This window comes from Equus przewalskii, chromosome 24 (genome assembly GCF_037783145.1).
Source record: "Equus przewalskii isolate Varuska chromosome 24, EquPr2, whole genome shotgun sequence".
NCBI classification, from domain to species: domain Eukaryota; kingdom Metazoa; phylum Chordata; class Mammalia; order Perissodactyla; family Equidae; genus Equus; species Equus przewalskii.
The window spans coordinates 34,318,872-34,329,741 of NC_091854.1; positions in this window are offsets into that span (position 1 = coordinate 34,318,872).

Below are 10,870 nucleotides of genomic sequence, written 5' to 3' on the forward strand. Positions count from 1 at the left end.
AAACAGCACCATAATAATACTAAATTTCTGAATAATATGATCATCATTGGCTCAAAATTGTTTACTGAAAAAAGTTAATTCTAGTGGAGGATTCCAGCATCTTGGGGTTCAAGGACTTGTTCCAGCTGAGCTGTACCTTGTGATTGCACTTCTGTCCCATCAGACCTTGTCTGAGAGCCAAGAGCGCTCGACCCCATCTGGGTACTGCGCCATCAGTGGATCTCCCGGTAAATTGCCCACAGATTCACCTGGGGGGCTGGTTCACACCTATTGTCCACAGATTCATGTGGGGGCTGGGTCACACCTATTGTCCACAGATTCATGTTGGGGGCTGGTTCTCACCAATTGTCCACAGATTCATGTGGGGACTGGGTCACACCTATTGTCCACAGATTCATGTTGGGGGGCTGGTTCTCACCAATTCTCCACAGATTCATGTGGGGCTGGTTCACACCTATTCTCCACAGATTCATGTGGGGGACTGGTTCACACCTATTGTCCACAGATTCACCTGGGGGGCTGGTTCACACCTATTGTCCACAGATTCACCTGGGGGGCTGGTTCACACCCATTGTCCACAGATTCATGTGGGGGGCTGGTTCACACCTATTGTCCACAGATTCACCTGGGGGGCTGGTTCACACCTATTGTCCACAGATTCACCTGGGGGGCTGGTTCACACCTACTGTCCACAGATTCATGTGGGGGCTGGTTCACACCTATTGTCCACAGATTCACCTGGGGGGCTGGTTCACACCTACTGTCCACAGATTCATGTGGGGGGCTGGTTCACACCGATTGCCTCCTCCCCGAGATTCTGGTTCAGCAGTCTGGGCTGGGTCATGAACTTGAAGCTTTCACAAGATCCTAGGCGATGCTGATGCTGCCGGTTTGTGGAACACACTTTGAGCTGGACTTGGTGAGTTCAGTGGCCTATAAAGTGGGAGTGCCAGGGAATCCATCGGGTGTGGGAAGAAAGTTGAACATCGATGTATATTTTTGTGAAATTTAAAAATTTTGTGATTTTTAACCAGTAAATCGGGTAAGTAATGTTGTATTAGTACAGTAGTATATGTGAGTAATTTCTATATAAATAAATGTGTATAACTAGGAGTGCATGTCAAAAAGAGCTTGATGGAAGGGAGCAATCAGCTTTTCTCCAACAGGGCAGAGCGCACCTCCTACGTTGGCCGTTCCAGGCGTCTGAACCTGCACCTGGGAGCCGGTCGGGCTGCAGGTTCAGCTGCTACCCAGGAACCCTGGCCTAAAGCCTGGGTCCATACTCTGGGCTGTAGTTCCCGAAGTGTGGTCCTGAAGCATGAGCACCATCTGGAAGCTTGTAAAGATGCAGATTCACAGGCCCCACCCAGAGCTCCAGAAGTGAGTCCTGGGCATCCAGGAGTTTAACCTGTGGTTTAACAAGCGCTCCAGGAGATTCTGACCCTGATAAAGCTCAAGGAGCTCTGCTCTCCACAGGAGGCCTTTAAGCAGACTTAGAGCCAGTGAGCCCCCAAGGGTCAGTCTCAGTCTCAGTTTCTGATCTTCCCGCCTGCGGACGAGCCTGTCTTCAAGCCTCGTTCCCTGAGAGAATGAATTCCTGGCTGTTGTCTTCTGTCCCGGCGTCAGAGATGAGTAAGCTATGTGGTACTCACAGTCTCGCGGGATCTCAGTTTTCTGATCTGTAAAGCGGGCGAGCTCTAATAACAGCTTGGTTGTGGAGATCCAGTGAGACAACGGTGAGGAAGGAATTCTGCCAATTGTAAAGAGCTGTGAAAATCTTGATTTTCGGTCTTGAGCTGTTTGAGTTTCTGGTCCACAGGTCCCTTCATCCTCCTTGTCTCTGATCTCTGATCTGATCTGTCTCTGTTCTGATCTGTTCCCGTGACATTTTCTCCTTGTGGTGGTGGGAGCTCCCACTCACTGTGGCTGCTCTGTGCCCGGCACACACGTGACTTCCAGTCTTTGTCAGCCAAAAAGGCATCTCCACCGTACAGGGAAGGAAAGTGAGGTCCCAAGCGTTCACGCGATCTTCCTGATCAACAGCAGAGCGCGGATGAACGTGAGGCTGTCTGATCCGAAGCCCGCAGCCTGAATCACAGCACATTAAATCCTCATTCTGGTGTCCTGAGCACACGGCTGACCTCGGCTCGTCCCTCAGGGGAGCTCGTCTCCCTGGTCCTGAGTCCTGGTGTGGACACTGCTGCAGGGGCTCCCGATGTGCTGCTGGCGCGGCTGATGCCAGAGGCACCCGGCGTCTGTAAATATCACTGCTTCACCCCAGAGCCGTTGCATCTCTGGGTCTGTCTCAAATCCCGTTTTGAGTTCCAGCTCCCACATGCTGTTTTCGGTTCCTGCTCCCGGGGGGCCCTCAGGAGCCGTCCTGACTGTCAGTGTCCCAGCCTCGCTTCCCTGTGTTCCTGGGAGCAGAAATGCTGTGCCGACCCCACTGTTGGCCACCCGCCCCACAGCCATTGCCCCCTCCGTGCTGGAAGACCCTGCCCACCCCTTTCCTGTACCTGGGACTCAGGAGGACCACCCACCTCCCGGAGTGAGTCATGGTTGTCTCTCCATGGCAGCTCTGTTCCCCTGTCCCGTCGTTGGTGTAGGGTGGGCGTGTTACACAGTGGTGGCCGAGGGAGCCCTGCTTTTGTTTAAGATGAAGAAAAGAGGCCTGGAGAAGACAAGTACTTGTCCAAAACGCTTGTGTGCCCCCCAGCCCAGATTCAGATGCTGAAGCCCCAGTTCCCAGCGTGACTGTGTTTGGAGATAGGGAAAGGCAAAGCGAGGGCATAGGGTGGGGTCCTGATCCAGGAGGATGTGTCCTTAGAAGACGAGACATCAGGGCGCCCGCTCTCTGCCATGCGAGGACAGCAAGAAGGTGGCCGTCTGCCCCCAGGATGAGGTCCTCCCAGAAACCGCACCGGCCAGCACCCTGCCCTGAGACTTCAGGCCTCCCAAACTGTGGGAAGCGAGTGCCTGTTGCTGAGACCCCAGGCCTTGGATGTCGTGATGGCCGTGGGGGCAGCCTGAGTCAGCACCCACCGACTTCCGGGCTCTGTCCTTTACTCGCTGTGCTCATTGCTGTGCTCCTTGCTGTGCTCCTTGCTGTGCTTGCTCCTGCTCTCTGAGCCTCTTCCCAACACAGGTGACAAAGGGTGAGGATTCCTGTTTGCTCACTTCCCCTTCCGTGGTAAAGACAGGTGCTGTGATGGAAGCGGAGGGGTTTTGCTAATCGCACAATCCTGAGCAGATTTATTTTGCTCTTATACTAGATGCCAAGCCTGTGTGAGCTGGGGTGAAATGAAAGAAAGGCGCTCACGGACAATGCCCATGGGGAGGGGCTTGGCCAGAAGAGGAGGGCCCAGGAAGGCTCTGGAATGCAGACTTGCTACTTCCTGAGAGCTCGTTGTGCCAGGCTCCGTGCCAGACCCAACGCAGCCATCATTCTGGGAACTTACCACATTGACCCTGAGAAACACGGGGCTTGGTTTTTACCAGTGAGGAAACTGAGGCTGCTCCAGGTTAGGTGGGCAGTTGAGGTGGTGGGTGGTCAAGCACATTCGAACCTCCATCGCCTGACTCAGCACCACGCTCCTCGGCCGCCCCACGGCCACTTCAGAATCCCGAAGGCGTCTGTCTGGAGGACCCGTCTGAGCTCCTCCTGCCCCCAGCAGACCAAGGCTCCCATGTTCCCACAGGTCCTGCCTGACCGAGCAGTGAGATGCCAGTCGAGGTGGCTGGACGGAGGTCATCATGTGGATGATCATGGTGACCAGCACGCAGGCTCCTCCCGCCGGTCGTCTCAGTCCGTGGAGTCGAGGCAGGCACGATTCCTTGTGTTGGCTTGTGCCTGGGTCACGGAATCTGTCTTCGTGTCACTTGTGTTTGGTCTACAAATGCGAGCTCTGGGACAAGGGCAACAGGAACTGCTATGTGACTCCAAGCAAGAGGAGCCTGGGTTCCAGCCCTGGTTCTGTCACTGCCCACTCGGTGGCCTTGTGAAGCTTCTTCCAGCTCTAAGTTTACGTCCCTGTGACGTGGGGATGGCACCTTGCTTGTAGGATTGTGGTATGCAGCAATGTCAGATGTGGACCCTCAAGGAATGATAGTCATTCCTTAAATCCACTGATAGAAGAGAAAAAATCATTGAACTCTCCCTTCTCCCTGTTAGTACCTCAGATCCTTCCAATTCAGTTGTTATCATTTCCCCCCTATTTTCATGCACTTCTTGTTTGTTCTCAAACCATCCTCTGTTTCCTACAGTTACATTTCTGATAGGTCCTTCTCCATATTTTCTCTGCTTTTCCCTCCCAGCTCTGTTTACTCCTCCAAGTGGATTCTTTTGTCCTCAGCCTCTCCCTCCCTCCCTCCCTCCCTCCCTCTCCTTCCCCACCTCCCTCTGTCTCTTTTTCTCCCTCTCTTCCTACCCATCTCTCCACTGCCCCAGCCCCGTCTACCTGGCAACAGGGGCCTTTTCTCCCCAGACTCCTTACATGCAGTTGTATAGATGGTTGTGTTGGCCCTGAGTTTGTTTCCAGCTCCATTCAGCATCTCTCCCGCTCCAGGAATTTTTGAGGCTGAAACCCTTGGCTGTGGAAGGGACTCCCCATGGCAGGCACTGAGGTGCATCTGGATTCTACAGTCAGCAGCCTTTGAAGCCCTACGGTGCATCTGGTTGAAAATATTTTTGGCCAACAAGGAGCTCAATTATCTATGCACTATTTTCCAATCTCTTTTTCAATCCGTTAAAAACATCCAGATTTCTTGGGTTCCATTTAAGTCGGAAACCTATAGCAACTTGGGAACTGTGAGAGTGAGAACGCTTGCTGGCTCCCCACTGCCCATGGAATAAATATAACGCACTCTGCAGGCAATCAAGGCCCTCTGCGTCCACCTCACGTACAGCCTTTAATCAGGGATCTTAATCTGGGGCTTGGGAACCCCTTGAAGTTCCAAGAAGAATTGTTTGCATACACTTTTTATTTTTTTCTGGGTAGAAAGTCCAAAGCTTTCATCAGTTTCTCAAAGAGGTTTAAAAATCCAAATGACTAAGTACCATCATCCATTAGCTTGCCCGTGGATCAAGTAATGGGCACATAAACCTTCACTCTCAGCCTTCGTTCTGACCTTCTGCCCTGCTGAAGCCCCACCCACTGCCTTCCTCACCCACATCCTGCACCTTCTCTCAGTATCCTTCTTGCCGGCTTCTCTCCTCTGCTTCGTCTTTATAATGTTGTCCTGACCATCAAGGCTGACCACTGGGTTTATTTCCTGATAATGACTTAGTTTGTCGTTGATAATAATTTCCTGATAATGTCTTGGTGTGGCTTCCCCTCAGAAGCTGACCCTGAGACTACATCAGGTGTAAAGGGTTTGTTTTGAGGGTGATCCTAGGAAGCCTCAGTGAGGGAGAGGAGGAGTAAGACGGGGTAGAGAAGGAAGCTGGAGAGAATCATGATGAAGGAAGGTACAGAGTGGGCAGCCCGGGCCTCAGCGTCTCCCTGCCTGGCAAGTGGGGAGGCTGTTTATCCACGATCATTTTCTGCTCGGGGAAGAGGGAACGTCCATTCTCCGGCGCTCTGGCCTGCCTCGTCTGCAGGAGAGTGAGCTATAGCAGCCAGAGGATCAGAGGACAGCTGGAATTGGGGCTGGCTTGTCCAGAAATGGGGCATGATGAAGGGACACAGGTGGGGCCCAGCAGTGTCTGCTACGTGGCCTCGGTCCTACTTGGTTTGTCTCCATCTTCTGACTCCCAGGTGCCTGTAGCTCTGGGTGAACCCCTCCCTGTCCCCCCGGTCATCGGGCTTCCTCTCCTCACAGGAGGTTCTCCCCTGGGGTTTGCTGTTCCAGACTCGTCACCAGTTCCCAGATGTGAACAACGCTGTCCTGCTCCTGTCTGCTGTCTCGTCTTGTTCCCTTGCCTAGGTTGTCCCTGTCTCCTCCTGAAGACTCAGTCGTAAGTCAAGGCCGAGATGAAACGCTCTCGCTTCCGCAGGCCCTCCCAGAGCCACCGAGGGTGGAATCAGACCCCCCACCTCTTGTTTGGTCCCTCATGTTCGTATTTGCTTCTGTGATATCAGCGGAACAGCGCAGCGCACATCCTGTCTCCTTCCCTAGAGAGTGGAGACGTGAGCCCAGGGGTCGGTTGATCAATCTTTGCGTCCTGGAGATGAGTCAAATGCTTGGTGCACGGTAGGTGTTTGAAAGAGACTTGCTGAAGATCGCAGCATCCAAGGATACAGCTCCAACTGCATCATGGCATCGAGGGGCTGCTGCTTCTGGCCTCTAAAATCTGACTCCATACCTGGCTTATTGGAGGGACAAAGTCTTTCTTCTTCATTGATCTCTTGTGATACCTTCATCTTCAGCTGCCTCTCTGGAAGTCAGTGCCCTAGGATTGCCCTAAAATTGTCCTGCAGAGAAGGATGTTGATTAACGCAACTCGTGTTGACTGAGCGCTGACTCCCTTCCAGGCGTTGGAAATACCTACCTGCGGGTCCTCTCAAGGCTCGGTTGCTTCTACCATTTCCTCATTGTGTGAACTCGGACAAGGACACTCGCCCTCTGCTGCCTCGGTTTTTTCTAAGAAGATTGCACACAATAGGTTTGTTAGGGGCCTGGTTTAACCCTGTGATGCTCAGAGCCATCACTGATGATAATCATAAAGGTAATTTTCTCTTCTCAGCACCAAACTAGAACTCGCACAGGTGGAACCACAACGTTGGCGTGTACGGACAGCCTGGAAGAGGAGCCCGTGGCTGTTCTGTGTGTATGTGGAGGTCTCCCCTCTGCGGCCAGGTTGTAAACTCAGCACGGAATGGCCAGGTCTCCATGCCCCAGAATGTGGGCCCTGGATTGGGTTATTATGAAATAATGAGAGACTGATGGAAATTTTTTGGGTAGTTTCAGGCGCATCTCAGTAATTCTTCCTCAGCCTTCAAGGCCCAGTTCAGACGTGTCCTCCAGGAAAGCTCGGGACACTCTGGTGGGCTCGGTGCCCACCCAGTGGTCCTCGAGCATGTGGGGCTTGTCCCACCATATTAGAATTATTAGCTGCCTTCCCTCATCGACTGCCGGCCCATTGAGGTCAGGTCTGTACTTTGTTTGGCTTCTTTTCCACGGAGGGTCTGACGTGAAGAAGGTTGTCAGTCACTGTGGATGGAATTGAACTCCCGTGTCCATGTTTCCTTGTTTCAGAGGGAGATCCACGGTAACTCCAGAGGTGAGAGATTTTACCAGCAGGGCCCCCTCCCCTCATCCATTCATCTTTCTTTATCCTCCTTCACTGATTTGTCAAATAGGTTGGATTCAACTTGACTGAAGCCAGAGACGTGTTACCGTGCTTCTGGGGTTGTGGTACTCGCTCAGCTTCTAGAGAGCTGTTCACTCAGGCTCGAACCTCACCTTTTGTTCCTTTGCTCAGAGAAGGAAACGCTTCTGGAGGGTACAAGAGGCTCCAAGTTATATTAGTTGGTCAACGTAAAAATTTGGTGATGGGGCCGGCTCCATGGCTGAGTGGTTAGGTTTGTGCGCTCCGCTGTGGCGGCCCAGGGTTTGGATCCTGGGCGCGGACACAGCACCGCTCATCACTCCACGTTGAGGCGGCGTCCCATATGCCACAACTAGAAGGACCTGCAACTAAGATATACAACTATGTGCGGGGGGGGTGGGGGGTGGTTGGGGAGATAAAGCAGAAAAAAAAAAAGAAGATTGGCAACAGTTGTTAGCTCAGGTGCCAATCTTCAAAAAAAAAAAGAAAATTTGGTGAATACAGTGGCGTGAATATGCCATGTCTGCTTTCTGGGAGGTACTGGTAATTTTAGAAAACCATTGGATGGGCTTTTAACTCTTCATGTGTCTCTAATCATTTTTATGGCCTCTTTTAGTATTTCCTTTGATTTTAATTTAGTTTCCATTGATTTCTCCTGCCCCTAAACATTTTGGTGCTGTATTTTCAGGATGTAGTTTTAAGAGCTCAAGGGAGCATCCAGGCCGTGTCTGTACCAAAGGATGAGATGAGAGGGGTCCCTTCCGCTGGGAAGGCGGAGAGATGCAGGGCTGGGGAGCGGCAGCCGTGGGAAGCAGCAGAGTGGTCCACGTTCAGAGTGGCCTGGGTTCGAGACTGTAGAACACAGTGCGAGTGGAGCTGGGAGGGAGACAGGATGCGAACAGGAAAAGTCCAGCCATCACTAGAACACTCTGTATCAGAACAGGGTGAGACGCGAGCTATAGAAAATAGAAAGTGGTTAAGAATGAAGTTCTGAGGGAAGAGCCACCCACACACCCATCCCCCTGGCACCTTGTGTGTAATGTAGACACAGGTGCTGCACCCTCAGGAGATCCCAGCAGTCTGGGCAGAAGACAAAGACAAAAGCTCTCTGTTAATAGGGTTTTGCCTTCCCCCATAAGGCTTCCCAGTCCCTGAAAACTTCTCTGGATGGGATCTTACTATCTGTGGAGAGAGTAAATTTTTTAGGCAGTCATGCCTTTTATGATTTTCCTCCAACATCTACTTCCCATTCATTTTGATTTTATTTAAAAAAAAAAAAAAGTCAGCCCACACGCCTACTGCACCTGCCCATCTCCTGTGTGGTACGTGAGCCTGCGGGACAGCTACGGAAAGTCAAACACGAAACAGGTGCCCAAGCCCAGGAAACAAGAGAGGGCAAGGCCCACTTGATTCCAGTACCACGCAAGAGACACACCATCCCAGTTCCCCACCCCATCCCTAAATGCTGCCTCTGCAGCACCATCCCTCATGTTGTAGCTTTGACCTTCCCACACATATGCCACACATTCTGGATTTGCAGCAGCGACAGGAAAGAAATGATTTCCATGCCGTTCAGCTCACAGCTGCCCTTCTCTCATATCGATCTTGGCGTATCTGCCCCAGAATAAGTGCACTCTCTCAACCCGGACGGACCACAATGCCATATCGCTTTTTAAGATGTAAATTCCTTACTCAGGAAACAGTTGCCAAAACTCAAGCAACCGCTCCACCCATTCGCCACAACCTTGCTGAACCGTCTACCAAAATCAACTCCACTTAGCTATTTAATAAAAGGGACAAATTGAAATCTAATTACTGAAAACCATGGGCTAAAACCCAAGACCCTCAATTCAATAAGAATTTCTTGATTTTATAATTAAGAGAAAGAAATGGAAAATTCACGTCTGTCCACAGGAAGGTGCCATGCACCTGCTCTGAGCACTGACAGTGTCGGGCTCCGTGAGGACAACAGACATGGCGGAGACGTCATTCCTGGCCTTGAGGAGCTCACGGTCTAGTGAGAGAGAATTCAGGGCACTATCTGCTCATACAACGTGACTGGTTCTATCCCTTGGGCGGTAGAAATTAATTTCTGAATCCCAACCCTGTTTATTGCAATGAGGCCTTTCTTCTCAAGTCAGTCACTCCGGTGACTGAGTCAGGGATTCCAAGGCATTGAAATAAGTTCAGGGGGTCGGGCCTCACCACCATGGCCCCAAAGAGAAAAAATAAGGAATTCTGCGCTGTGGCCCTATGGTTGTGTTCTCTGCTGTCGTTGTTCTCACAGGTGTTGCTGCTCAAATCAGGCTGTTTCTTGGTGTGAGGCCTGACACAGCTGTGCCATCTGCTGGGAAGTCGGCAGTCAGGTGCAAGGAGCACTAAAAATACAGACTTGCCCCCACGCCCCTGCCATTGGTCCTTGTAAGGGCATAAAGCTGTCTTTGGTTTGCAGTTCACAGAACTGAGAAGGCAGTCTCTGTTGGACGTGTTTTCCATGTTAATGTTTCAGATCCTCAGTTTGATAGGAATGTTGGGATGGAACTGCCGGGAAAGTCTTGCAAAGCTGGAAACACCAGAGAAGGTGCAGACTGAGGGAGACTGAGGGAGCTCAGTTTTGGTCGTGTTGATTCTGGGGCCCGTGGAACATCAGAGAGAAATTTTGAGTAGGCATTGGGGTTCAAGGCCTGGAGCTCCGAGAGTGGCTGGACTGCAGATGGAATGTGCATCGTCATCACATTATGATTAATTCTACGTTGCAGACGAGGTTGAGTAGCTTGCTGGAGTCTCTGTGTCTTATGTGATCTCTGTCTAAGTCTGTTCCTCTCCCCGTCTCTCTTTCTCATTCCCCATTCCTCTGTGCCTAGAGTCGAGTCTTGTTCATAGGAGATGCTCCCAAAGACTCCCAAGATAGCCATCTCAGACCCACTTAAAATCTGCTGGCGACTCTGGTCATTTTGAAGCGTGTGTTTTGAAAGTGTGAGCTTTCCGACGGCTGCGCTCTGGGAACAACAGACGAGGAGGCACACGGTGAGACTCTAATTGCATTTACTGGACCACACGCCTTCCTTGGCTCTCAGTGTAATACACGCTTCCAAGAAATATGAGGTTTGTCTGAGGTCCAGGGGCACTTAGACGACGGAGAAAACACGTCCCTCAGCTCGTGGTTAATGCTTCTGGTTGTCTCAGGACCTAACCCTCTATTGCCTTATTTACATCCAAATAACCAGCACTTTGGGATTCTTGTGTTTAGATTTCATGTGCACAAATTTGAGTTTTGTTCTTAGTCTGAATAGCAGTGAATAACTCCCCATCCAGGGTGTTCAATGCACTTAATGTGAACTGGATACACAGCTCTGGACCTGGAGCGTTGGAGACCAGGCTCTGTATGTTGCTTCTGATGTCCAGAAGCGTATGACCTTGGGCGAGTAGCTCTAACTATCTGAGTTCTGCTTTCTTCACTCACAATGGGATGAACATGACCTGCCTCCTGGGTGGTTGTGAGGGTTCAGTGACACGGCCGGAGTGAAAGCATCCACCACACGGTCACTAACAATATCTGCCAGGGGTTCGCAGAGCACACTCCTCCAAGTCTTTTGGGGG